Source organism: Neoarius graeffei, chromosome 7 (genome assembly GCF_027579695.1).
Source record: "Neoarius graeffei isolate fNeoGra1 chromosome 7, fNeoGra1.pri, whole genome shotgun sequence".
In the NCBI taxonomy this organism is placed as follows: domain Eukaryota; kingdom Metazoa; phylum Chordata; class Actinopteri; order Siluriformes; family Ariidae; genus Neoarius; species Neoarius graeffei.
The window spans coordinates 61,812,098-61,825,235 of NC_083575.1; positions in this window are offsets into that span (position 1 = coordinate 61,812,098).

Below are 13,138 nucleotides of genomic sequence, written 5' to 3' on the forward strand. Positions count from 1 at the left end.
TCCACGCTCGTGCCAGGTTTCAAGTCAGGAAATGTCAGGATGTTTTTGACTGTCTGTGTCTTGGGTGCAGAACAGGGGATGAAGTCTGGAGTTGTCAGTTGTTTCAAGGAGCGATCTCTTGCCTTCTGGTTATGTAGCCTTAATTCCATTCTGTTGACCATGTCTGTGGATACTGTTTGCCTTTGGTAAAGAGCAGTAGCAGTTGCATGTAGAGTTCTCTTACCATCAGGTGTGTCTTCATTGAAATCACTGTTGTCCACAGCAAAGAATATGAACGTTCCCTTTCTCATCTTTGCAGGCAAGTATGCACCCTGCTCCCTGGTCAGCTCCATGACTGAGTTGGCCAGGTGTGTCTCAAGTCTCAGGATCCGGTCATAATCAACAGACAGACCAGAGCCATGGAGGAAGTCAATAAGCTTCTTACTTCTTGTTAGCTGATGAACAGTGATGCCAACAGCTAGCTGTTGTGGCCATTCTTGGCGATGGCGGAACGGTGTGCTGGGATGTTTCTCTGTATACATGACTTGACACTTTGACTTGAAAGAATACATAAGGTTCTGGCTCAAAGCAAGGACATCTTTGTGAATAACAGCTGAGCGCACTGTGTCTTGTCTAATGCTTGAAGTTGGTCCTTCAAGCACCCAGCGGAGAAAGGTGTACAACTCTCTGGGGACACTGTTTTCAGCATCAGTGGTGTTCAGGTCTCCTTCAAATTTCCAAGGTTGCTTGATATTAGCAGCAATTGCATCTCGCAGTATAGATGCGCTCTCAAACAACTTGAGCATGTCATCATATGTTGTTTTAGTCATCACTTCCTCCACAGCTGCATTGCACACTTTGGACAAGCATACAAGATCAGGATCAGTGCAACGCTTTGGCTTAATGAATTGGACATGCTGGATGTAAGAGGATATTTTCTTTTTAATATCCTTTCCAGATATCTGTACATTATGTACACCATTAGATCCAAGAATGGTGGAATAGACCGACTTGAGGTCAAGCATATTGATTACTTCTCCAGCCTGCAAGCTAGATCGAACTAGGCCAATAAACTCGATATCTGAAGCCACCACTCCAACATTATGTTCTCGCTTTTCAAGATCCTGACTTTCATCACATGCATTTTTATTTCGTTGAACATTTTGCACCCAGCATTTTAGGTGATATTTGACATCAATTGCACGCGCATCGTCTGCATTGATGGCAGCACTTAGTTGTACCTTCCACTGTGGGTTGTTGCTCTTTTGCACAGCTTCTTTCAGTTGTTTGCCTGCATTAAATGAGGACATCTCGTGAAGAATGTCTTTTGTCTGCTTCTGACAAAAGAAGCACTTTTCCTTACTGGCTGCAGCTGCTGCAGAGCGAGTGTACAGGACGTCACTGGATGCGCATGATGACGCTGCAGCAACTTTTTCTTTCGGACATGTAGATGGTCTACCACGCTTTTTCTGTAGATGCCCTGTCTCACCCTCCTCACATGCTCTTTCATAGCGAACCTTTGCACGCTGCAGATGCTGACTGTTACAGGTGGATTTGTAACAGGCCCTGTGCCATACAGCATCATTTTGCTGCAGATCACTTGCACTGTACTGTTGTAACTGTTTGCTGAGCTGTGGGTATTCTCCGTCGCCATATTTCCCTCTCTCATGAACGAAAAACAGAAACTTCGAATATGTCTCCAGTGATGGCTGATGTACCAGACCATACATTTCTGGTTTCTGACAACGGATGCATAGCTGAAAATTTACTGATCTTGCTTCACACAACATTTTGTTAGACATCTTGAAACATGCTTCTCATCAAAACTGAGGTCACACTGAAATGAGTCTGTAAGCCAGTTGCACAAAAATAAATTCTAATGAACAGCTCTGGCTTCTCAGACATTCAAAGATATGAACATTCTAATTGGTTTTCGCCGAACCGCGTCATAGCTCATTACCATGATATTAACTGACTTTTAGCTGCTGAAATTCGCTCTGATCGCCCAATTCGTTTTCAGTCGCTCATTTCTCAAATTTTACCACAGTACCTGCATATAACTTATTTATCCCATTTATTATATTCTACTTGTGTTTATATTCTATTTATTTCTCAGAAAAGATGTCATTTTGTCTCTCTGGAACAATCACGTTCCAACCAAAAATTTCAACACGTTTTGGTTAATTCGGTTACTTTCTACAAAAAATGTCTAATAAATGTGTATTCATGGAATTAATTGCCAATAGTATTAAAAAAGATGCTTCTGAAAATGTGTTAAAGACAAATATAATACAAAAAATCAGACCTTATTGTTTTGGGCTAACTCTCGTAAAAGAATAGTAAAAATTACGAAAATTTCCATAATAAGTTAGCAGCTACATCAAATATTACCATAGCTTTTGATTATTATTTGCTTATATCTTTACATAATCAAATATTTTTCCACAAAATGTCTTTTAAATTATACTTTTGGTTCAGGGACAGCAATTTGCACCAATTCTGGAGAATCGCCCATAGAAAATATATGTTTACAAATCTCGCCTTTTTCTAGTCACTAAAAGTGACAAGAAAAAATGGAGACATGTTTTTTTTAATTCCTTAGACCCCCTAGAATGAATATATAATGGTCTCCAATAATTAACATGCAAAGCCAACGAGACCCCAAATCAGATACATAGGCTCCCCCACTAAATTCAATAATAACACACACCAGGACATTTAATGGGGTCCCCACTGATGCGCGCACACACACACTCAGTCCCTGTAACAGAACGCGGATTCGTTTATATTGCTAACATTAATACAAGCATTATTTATAGCGACTCTAAACACACACTCATCATGTTAGTCAGCAGCGTGCTGGCAGGGAGCCACTGCAAATCTACTTCAACTTAGTGGCCACTTTATTAGGAACACTTGCGTAAAACCATCCACTGAGCAGCTCAGCCACTGAGCATGTGAGCGGCGAGCAGTGACTAATCAACTTCAAGGCCACATTATTAGGAACACGTGTGTCTGTATAAACACGCACATACATTTAGCGTGCAAATAGCATGTGAGATGTTAGCATGTTAGCATGGCCGCAGGTATCACTTCAGCTTAGTGGCCACTTCATTAGGAACACTTGCATTTGGACTCACAGAGACATTTATCATGTTAGTCAACAGCATGTTATCACGCTGGCAGGTAGCCATGACAAACTCTCCCTTTTGTCTCATTTCCACAGTGATTGTTCAGGATCACTCAGGATTCTTTACTTGAAAAACTGCAAGCAAAGGTAAAAATGTTTATCTCCAATCTTCTCCTTTTTGCTTGAGCATTGCCGGTCAGTTTCTTCTTTGACTGCTTGCTTTTGTGCTCGAGTTTTGTCGGAACAGCGTCAGGTTTGAGCTTCTCTGTGCAACACTGACACCTAAACTCTCCAACAGATGGGGATTCTTCACAAATCAACCTCCAAGTGATTGGAGCCCAGAGCAGCGCGTTTACCCGGCTGCCAACCCACTCTCTCCGCCTCTTCTCCTTTTCCGGAAAAAGCCAACCCACTCTCTCCGCCTCTTCTCCTTTTCCGGGAAAAGCCAACCCATTCGCTCCGCCTCTTCTCCTTTTTTGGAAAAAGCCAACCCACTCTCTCCGCCTCTTCTCCTTTTTTGGAAAAAGCCAACCCACTCGCTCCGCCTCTTCTCCTTTTTTGGAAAAAGCCAACCCACTCGCTCCGCCTCTTCTCCTTTTTCGGAAAAAGCCAACCCACTCGCTCCGCCTCTTCTCCTTTTTCGGAAAAAGCCAACCCACTCGCTCCGCCTCTTCTTCTTTTTCGGAAGAAGCCAACCCACTCGCTCCGCCTCTTCTCCTTTTCCGGAAGAAGCCAACCCACTCGCTCCGCCTCTTCTCCTTTTTCGGAAAAAGCCAACCCACTCACTCCGCCTCTTCTCCTTTTTCGGAAAAAGCCAACCCACTCGCTCCGCCTCTTCTCCTTTTTCGGAAAAAGCCAACCCACTCGCTCCGCCTCTTCTTCTTTTTCGGAAGAAGCCAACCCACTCGCTCCGCCGCTTCTCCTTTTCCGGAAAAAGCCAACCCACTCTCTCCGCCTCTTCTCCTTTTCTGGAAAAAGCCAACCCACTCTCTCCGCCTCTTCTTCTTTTCCGGGAAAAGCGAACCCATTCGCTCCGCCTCTTCTCCTTTTTCGGAAAAAGCCAACCCACTCGCTCCGCCTCTTCTCCTTTTCCGGGAAAAGCCAACCCACTCGCTCCGCCTCTTCTCCTTCTTCGGAAGAAGCCAACCCACTCGCTCCGCCTCTTTTCCTTTTCCGGAAAAAGCCAACCCGCTCTCTCCGCCTCTTCTCCTTTTTTGGAAGAAGTCAACCCACTCGCTCCGCCTCTTTTCCTTTTCCGGAAAAAGCCAACCCACTCTCTCCGCCTCTTCTCCTTTTTCGGAAGAAGTCAACCTACTCGCTCCGCCTCTTCTCCTTTTCTGACAAAAGCCAACCCACTCTCTCCGCCTCTTCTCCTTTTCCGGAAAAAGCCAACCCACTCTCTCCGTCTCTTCTCCTTTTCTGGAAAAAGCCAACCCACTCTCTCCGCCTCTTCTCCTTTTCCGGAAAAAGCCAACCCACTCTCTCCGCCTCTTCTCCTTTTTCGGAAGAAGTCAACCTACTCGCTCCGCCTCTTCTCCTTTTCTGACAAAAGCCAACCCACTCTCTCCGCCTCTTCTCCTTCTTCGGAAGAAGCCAGCCCACTTGCTCCGCCTCTTCTCCTTTTCTGGAAAAAGCCAACCCACTCTCTCCACCTCTTCTTCTTTTCCAGGAAAAGCCAACCCATTCGCTCCACCTCTTCTCCTTTTTTGGAAAAAGCCAACCCACTCGCTCCGCCTCTTCTCCTTCTTCGGAAGAAGCCAACCCACTCGCTCCGCCTCTTTTCCTTTTCCGGAAAAAGCCAACCCACTCTCTCCGCCTCTTCTCCTTTTTCGGAAGAAGCCAACCTACTCGCTCCGCCCCTTCTCCTTTTCTGACAAAAGCCAACCCACTCTCTCCGCCGCTTCTCCTTTTCCGGAAAAAGCCAACCCACTCTCTCCGCCTCTTCTCCTTTTCTGGAAAAAGCCAACCCACTCTCTCCGCCTCTTCTTCTTTTCCGGGAAAAGCGAACCCATTCGCTCCGCCTCTTCTCCTTTTTCGGAAAAAGCCAACCCACTCGCTCCGCCTCTTCTCCTTTTCCGGGAAAAGCCAACCCACTCGCTCCGCCTCTTCTCCTTCTTCGGAAGAAGCCAACCCACTCGCTCCGCCTCTTTTCCTTTTCCGGAAAAAGCCAACCCGCTCTCTCCGCCTCTTCTCCTTTTTTGGAAGAAGTCAACCCACTCGCTCCGCCTCTTTTCCTTTTCCGGAAAAAGCCAACCCACTCTCTCCGCCTCTTCTCCTTTTTCGGAAGAAGTCAACCTACTCGCTCCGCCTCTTCTCCTTTTCTGACAAAAGCCAACCCACTCTCTCCGCCTCTTCTCCTTTTCCGGAAAAAGCCAACCCACTCTCTCCGCCTCTTCTCCTTTTCTGGAAAAAGCCAACCCACTCTCTCCGCCTCTTCTCCTTTTCCGGAAAAAGCCAACCCACTCTCTCCGCCTCTTCTCCTTTTTCGGAAGAAGTCAACCTACTCGCTCCGCCTCTTCTCCTTTTCTGACAAAAGCCAACCCACTCTCTCTGCCTCTTCTCCTTCTTCGGAAGAAGCCAGCCCACTTGCTCCGCCTCTTCTCCTTTTCTGGAAAAAGCCAACCCACTCTCTCCACCTCTTCTTCTTTTCCAGGAAAAGCCAACCCATTCGCTCCACCTCTTCTCCTTTTTTGGAAAAAGCCAACCCACTCGCTCCGCCTCTTCTCCTTCTTCGGAAGAAGCCAACCCACTCGCTCCGCCTCTTTTCCTTTTCCGGAAAAAGCCAACCCACTCTCTCCGCCTCTTCTCCTTTTTCGGAAGAAGCCAACCTACTCGCTCCGCCCCTTCTCCTTTTCTGACAAAAGCCAACCCACTCTCTCCGCCGCTTCTCCTTTTCCGGAAAAAGCCAACCCACTCTCTCCGCCTCTTCTCCTTTTCTGGAAAAAGCCAACCCACTCTCTCCGCCTCTTCTTCTTTTCCGGGAAAAGCGAACCCATTCGCTCCGCCTCTTCTCCTTTTTCGGAAAAAGCCAACCCACTCGCTCCGCCTCTTCTCCTTTTCCGGGAAAAGCCAACCCACTCGCTCCGCCTCTTCTCCTTCTTCGGAAGAAGCCAACCCACTCGCTCCGCCTCTTTTCCTTTTCCGGAAAAAGCCAACCCGCTCTCTCCGCCTCTTCTCCTTTTTTGGAAGAAGTCAACCCACTCGCTCCGCCTCTTTTCCTTTTCCGGAAAAAGCCAACCCACTCTCTCCGCCTCTTCTCCTTTTTCGGAAGAAGTCAACCTACTCGCTCCGCCTCTTCTCCTTTTCTGACAAAAGCCAACCCACTCTCTCCGCCTCTTCTCCTTTTCCGGAAAAAGCCAACCCACTCTCTCCGCCTCTTCTCCTTTTCTGGAAAAAGCCAACCCATTCGCTCCACCTCTTCTCCTTTTTTGGAAAAAGCCAACCCACTCGCTCCGCCTCTTCTCCTTTTCCGGAAGAAGCCAACCCACTCGCTCCGCCTCTTCTCCTTTTTCGGAAAAAGCCAACCCACTCGCTCCGCCTCTTCTCCTTTTTCGGAAAAAGCCAACCCACTCGCTCCGCCTCTTCTCCTTTTTCGGAAAAAGCCAACCCACTCGCTCCGCCTCTTCTTCTTTTTCGGAAGAAGCCAACCCACTCGCTCCGCCGCTTCTCCTTTTCCGGAAAAAGCCAACCCACTCTCTCCGCCTCTTCTCCTTTTCTGGAAAAAGCCAACCCACTCTCTCCGCCTCTTCTTCTTTTCCGGGAAAAGCGAACCCATTCGCTCCGCCTCTTCTCCTTTTTCGGAAAAAGCCAACCCACTCGCTCCGCCTCTTCTCCTTTTCCGGGAAAAGCCAACCCACTCGCTCCGCCTCTTCTCCTTCTTCGGAAGAAGCCAACCCACTCGCTCCGCCTCTTTTCCTTTTCCGGAAAAAGCCAACCCACCCTCTCCGCCTCTTCTCCTTTTTCGGAAGAAGTCAACCTACTCGCTCCGCCTCTTCTCCTTTTCTGACAAAAGCCAACCCACTCTCTCCGCCTCTTCTCCTTTTCCGGAAAAAGCCAACCCACTCTCTCCGTCTCTTCTCCTTTTCTGGAAAAAGCCAACCCACTCTCTCCGCCTCTTCTCCTTTTCCGGAAAAAGCCAACCCACTCTCTCCGCCTCTTCTCCTTTTTCGGAAGAAGTCAACCTACTCGCTCCGCCTCTTCTCCTTTTCTGACAAAAGCCAACCCACTCTCTCCGCCTCTTCTCCTTTTCCGGAAAAAGCCAACCCACTCTCTCCGCCTCTTCTCCTTTTCTGGAAAAAGCCAACCCATTCGCTCCACCTCTTCTCCTTTTTTGGAAAAAGCCAACCCACTCGCTCCGCCTCTTCTCCTTTTCCGGAAGAAGCCAACCCACTCGCTCCGCCTCTTCTCCTTTTTCGGAAAAAGCCAACCCACTCGCTCCGCCTCTTCTCCTTTTTCGGAAAAAGCCAACCCACTCGCTCCGCCTCTTCTCCTTTTTCGGAAAAAGCCAACCCACTCGCTCCGCCTCTTCTTCTTTTTCGGAAGAAGCCAACCCACTCGCTCCGCCGCTTCTCCTTTTCCGGAAAAAGCCAACCCACTCTCTCCGCCTCTTCTCCTTTTCTGGAAAAAGCCAACCCACTCTCTCCGCCTCTTCTTCTTTTCCGGGAAAAGCGAACCCATTCGCTCCGCCTCTTCTCCTTTTTCGGAAAAAGCCAACCCACTCGCTCCGCCTCTTCTCCTTTTCCGGGAAAAGCCAACCCACTCGCTCCGCCTCTTCTCCTTCTTCGGAAGAAGCCAACCCACTCGCTCCGCCTCTTTTCCTTTTCCGGAAAAAGCCAACCCACTCTCTCCGCCTCTTCTCCTTTTTCGGAAGAAGTCAACCTACTCGCTCCGCCTCTTCTCCTTTTCTGACAAAAGCCAACCCACTCTCTCCGCCTCTTCTCCTTTTCCGGAAAAAGCCAACCCACTCTCTCCGTCTCTTCTCCTTTTCTGGAAAAAGCCAACCCACTCTCTCCGCCTCTTCTCCTTTTCCGGAAAAAGCCAACCCACTCTCTCCGCCTCTTCTCCTTTTTCGGAAGAAGTCAACCTACTCGCTCCGCCTCTTCTCCTTTTCTGACAAAAGCCAACCCACTCTCTCCGCCTCTTCTCCTTCTTCGGAAGAAGCCAGCCCACTTGCTCCGCCTCTTCTCCTTTTCTGGAAAAAGCCAACCCACTCTCTCCACCTCTTCTTCTTTTCCAGGAAAAGCCAACCCATTCGCTCCACCTCTTCTCCTTTTTTGGAAAAAGCCAACCCACTCGCTCCGCCTCTTCTCCTTCTTCGGAAGAAGCCAACCCACTCGCTCCGCCTCTTTTCCTTTTCCGGAAAAAGCCAACCCACTCTCTCCGCCTCTTCTCCTTTTTCGGAAGAAGCCAACCTACTCGCTCCGCCCCTTCTCCTTTTCTGACAAAAGCCAACCCACTCTCTCCGCCGCTTCTCCTTTTCCGGAAAAAGCCAACCCACTCTCTCCGCCTCTTCTCCTTTTCTGGAAAAAGCCAACCCACTCTCTCCGCCTCTTCTTCTTTTCCGGGAAAAGCGAACCCATTCGCTCCGCCTCTTCTCCTTTTTCGGAAAAAGCCAACCCACTCGCTCCGCCTCTTCTCCTTTTCCGGGAAAAGCCAACCCACTCGCTCCGCCTCTTCTCCTTCTTCGGAAGAAGCCAACCCACTCGCTCCGCCTCTTTTCCTTTTCCGGAAAAAGCCAACCCGCTCTCTCCGCCTCTTCTCCTTTTTTGGAAGAAGTCAACCCACTCGCTCCGCCTCTTTTCCTTTTCCGGAAAAAGCCAACCCACTCTCTCCGCCTCTTCTCCTTTTTCGGAAGAAGTCAACCTACTCGCTCCGCCTCTTCTCCTTTTCTGACAAAAGCCAACCCACTCTCTCCGCCTCTTCTCCTTTTCCGGAAAAAGCCAACCCACTCTCTCCGCCTCTTCTCCTTTTCTGGAAAAAGCCAACCCACTCTCTCCGCCTCTTCTCCTTTTCTGGAAAAAGCCAACCCACTCTCTCCGCCTCTTCTCCTTTTCCGGAAAAAGCCAACCCACTCTCTCCGCCTCTTCTCCTTTTTCGGAAGAAGTCAACCTACTCGCTCCGCCTCTTCTCCTTTTCTGACAAAAGCCAACCCACTCTCTCTGCCTCTTCTCCTTCTTCGGAAGAAGCCAGCCCACTTGCTCCGCCTCTTCTCCTTTTCTGGAAAAAGCCAACCCACTCTCTCCACCTCTTCTTCTTTTCCAGGAAAAGCCAACCCATTCGCTCCACCTCTTCTCCTTTTTTGGAAAAAGCCAACCCACTCGCTCCGCCTCTTCTCCTTCTTCGGAAGAAGCCAACCCACTCGCTCCGCCTCTTTTCCTTTTCCGGAAAAAGCCAACCCACTCTCTCCGCCTCTTCTCCTTTTTCGGAAGAAGCCAACCTACTCGCTCCGCCCCTTCTCCTTTTCTGACAAAAGCCAACCCACTCTCTCCGCCGCTTCTCCTTTTCCGGAAAAAGCCAACCCACTCTCTCCGCCTCTTCTCCTTTTCTGGAAAAAGCCAACCCACTCTCTCCGCCTCTTCTTCTTTTCCGGGAAAAGCGAACCCATTCGCTCCGCCTCTTCTCCTTTTTCGGAAAAAGCCAACCCACTCGCTCCGCCTCTTCTCCTTTTCCGGGAAAAGCCAACCCACTCGCTCCGCCTCTTCTCCTTCTTCGGAAGAAGCCAACCCACTCGCTCCGCCTCTTTTCCTTTTCCGGAAAAAGCCAACCCGCTCTCTCCGCCTCTTCTCCTTTTTTGGAAGAAGTCAACCCACTCGCTCCGCCTCTTTTCCTTTTCCGGAAAAAGCCAACCCACTCTCTCCGCCTCTTCTCCTTTTTCGGAAGAAGTCAACCTACTCGCTCCGCCTCTTCTCCTTTTCTGACAAAAGCCAACCCACTCTCTCCGCCTCTTCTCCTTTTCCGGAAAAAGCCAACCCACTCTCTCCGCCTCTTCTCCTTTTCTGGAAAAAGCCAACCCACTCTCTCCGCCTCTTCTCCTTTTCCGGAAAAAGCCAACCCACTCTCTCCGCCTCTTCTCCTTTTTCGGAAGAAGTCAACCTACTCGCTCCGCCTCTTCTCCTTTTCTGACAAAAGCCAACCCACTCTCTCCGCCTCTTCTCCTTCTTCGGAAGAAGCCAGCCCACTTGCTCCGCCTCTTCTCCTTTTCTGGAAAAAGCCAACCCACTCTCTCCACCTCTTCTTCTTTTCCAGGAAAAGCCAACCCATTCGCTCCACCTCTTCTCCTTTTTTGGAAAAAGCCAACCCACTCGCTCCGCCTCTTCTCCTTCTTCGGAAGAAGCCAACCCACTCGCTCCGCCTCTTTTCCTTTTCCGGAAAAAGCCAACCCACTCTCTCCGCCTCTTCTCCTTTTTCGGAAGAAGCCAACCTACTCGCTCCGCCCCTTCTCCTTTTCTGACAAAAGCCAACCCACTCTCTCCGCCTCTTCTCCTTTTCCGGAAAAAGCCAACCCACTCTCTCCGCCTCTTCTCCTTTTCCGGGAAAAGCCAACCCATTCGCTCCACCTCTTCTCCTTTTTCGGAAAAAGCCAACCCACTCGCTCCGCCTCTTCTCCTTTTCTGGGAAAAGCCAACCCACTCACTCCGTCTCTTCTCCTTTTTCGGAAAAAGCCAACCCACTCGCTCCGCCTCTTCTCCTTTTCTGGGAAAAGCCAACCCACTCTCTCCGCCTCTTCTCCTTTTCCAGAAAAAGCCAACCCACTTGCTCCGCCTCTTCTCCTTTTCCGGGAAAAGCCAACCCACTCGCTCTGCCTCTTCTCCTTTTCCGGAAAAAGGTAAAAACTTCTTCCTGAACCGGTCCCGTTGTTACAGTTCACTGCACAACAATAAGGCATGGGGTTTTTCTTTGGAAATTCCTGAACGCACGTCTGCGCTCAAGCCGAACGGCAATATAAGTAAACGGAAGTGGGCTCAACTCAAGCGGTTTGTTTGTCTTAAATGACGTCACGCGCCGAGTGGTCACGGAAATAGCCGAACAGAAATTCGCCGTGATTTCGCACTAACTTATTTTAATTATTACTTATTAACAGGGCCGTGCAAAGACCTTTGGAGGGGCAGGGCCTCAACATTCAAAAAAGGGCACTTGGAACAAATTTTTCACACAAGTTAACTTTATTCAAAACTAAATTTCAATTGCAACTGAACATTCTGTGTGTGTGTGTGTGTGTGTGAGATCCATCTAAATGCTGCAGTATTCTTCAAAGCAGCAGTCTTCGGTTTGCCATGTTCTTGAAAATGTCTATGACAACACTGTATTGAATATGGATATCTTTCTCAATTGCCAGCAGAAGAAGGTCTGACAGCCTAGAATATGTTGTGGACGTCGTCATTCAGCCTTAAGTTTTCGAAGCTGCTGGAATATGTTATTAACGCCGTCGTTCAAACTAAAGTTTCCGAATCTGCCACGTTAATGAAATGGATGGAGCAAACGGTTTAAATATAGCCTAGGCGGCTTCATTAAATGATAAACAACACTACGCATTTACTGTTGTGTTCTAAGCTGCACAATATTGCAGCATGTTCAGATAAGAAATGAAAGGAGACTTTCAGTGTGACCTCACCATGCCGTTCCTCGCACTGTCTCCCACTGTCAACCGCCTGCATGCGCTTTCTGCACGGAGGCTCACTGAATGCATGACGTCACGGATTGATGCCCGCATTTACACAAAAAAACGTTATTTTATAAATCTATAATTTCATATATTATTGTCAAATTGTGGAGAATATTGATGTTGGAGCTAACTTATCTTTTACAAATGAGTGATTCCACGCTTATGGGTACTGAAATGGGGACATGAACTTATTCACCTAAAACCATTTCTTTTTTTACCATCAGGTCACAAAACATGTAATCTTTAATGAATGATATGTTAAAAGATAACTTTAATTTTCTGAGATGTAATAAAAACATATTTATATGCCAAAGTCAAGCCTATGAGTTCCAAAATGATGTCTGTTACATTACTTCTGTTACGACTGTCCATCTCGCGTCTGTTACAAATTAATTACAATCTAGCTATATACCATGTTAATCTTATTGAAAGAATGTGTATGTTTATTCTACTACACATGTTTATTAATTATATTTGCTAAAACATCACCTTCCTATGTTTCAAAAAGTAATTCTACATTGTTAAAATTGAGAATATATATGTCCACAACACTTCTGTTACGTTCTGACTTTGGCATATAAATAGGTTTTTATTACATCTCAGAAAATTAAAGTTATCTTTTAACATCTCATCTCATTATCTCTAGCCGCTTTATCCTGTTCTACAGGGTCGCAGGCAAGCTGGAGCCTATCCCAGCTGACTACGGGCAAAAGGCGGGGTACACCCTGGACAAGTCGCCAGGTCATCACAGGGCTGACACATAGACACAGACAACCATTCACACCTACGGTCAATTTAGAGCCACCAGTTAACCTAACCTGCATGTCTTTGGACTGTGGGGGAAACCGGAGCACCCGGAGGAAACCCACGCGGACACGGGGAGAACATGCAAACTCCACACAGAAAGGCCCTCGCCGGCCCCGGGGCTCGAACCCAGGACCTTCTTGCTGTGAGGCGACAGTGTTAACCACTACACCACCGTGCCACCCCATCTTTTAACATATCATTCATTAAAGATTACATGTTTTGTGACCTGATGGTAAAAAAAAAGAAATGGTTTTAGGTGAATTTTTAAAAATAAGTTCATGTCCCCATTTCAGTACCCATAAGCGTGGAATCACTCAAATATTAAAAAAAAAAACCCAAAACAACAAAACAGTCCCTATGAAAAGGGCACTTTGGACAGCAAACAGAAAAGGGGCAGGGGCTAGAGCACCTGGAGCACCGGTTCATTGCACGTGGGTGCTTATTAACAATACTTCTTGGGACCAGAAGAAAATTACAGAGGTTTTTTTTTAAACATATAAAGTTTCAAATGTGCATAAAATGAAAACCGTTGCCGATGAGCTTTAACCCGTGCAGGAGTC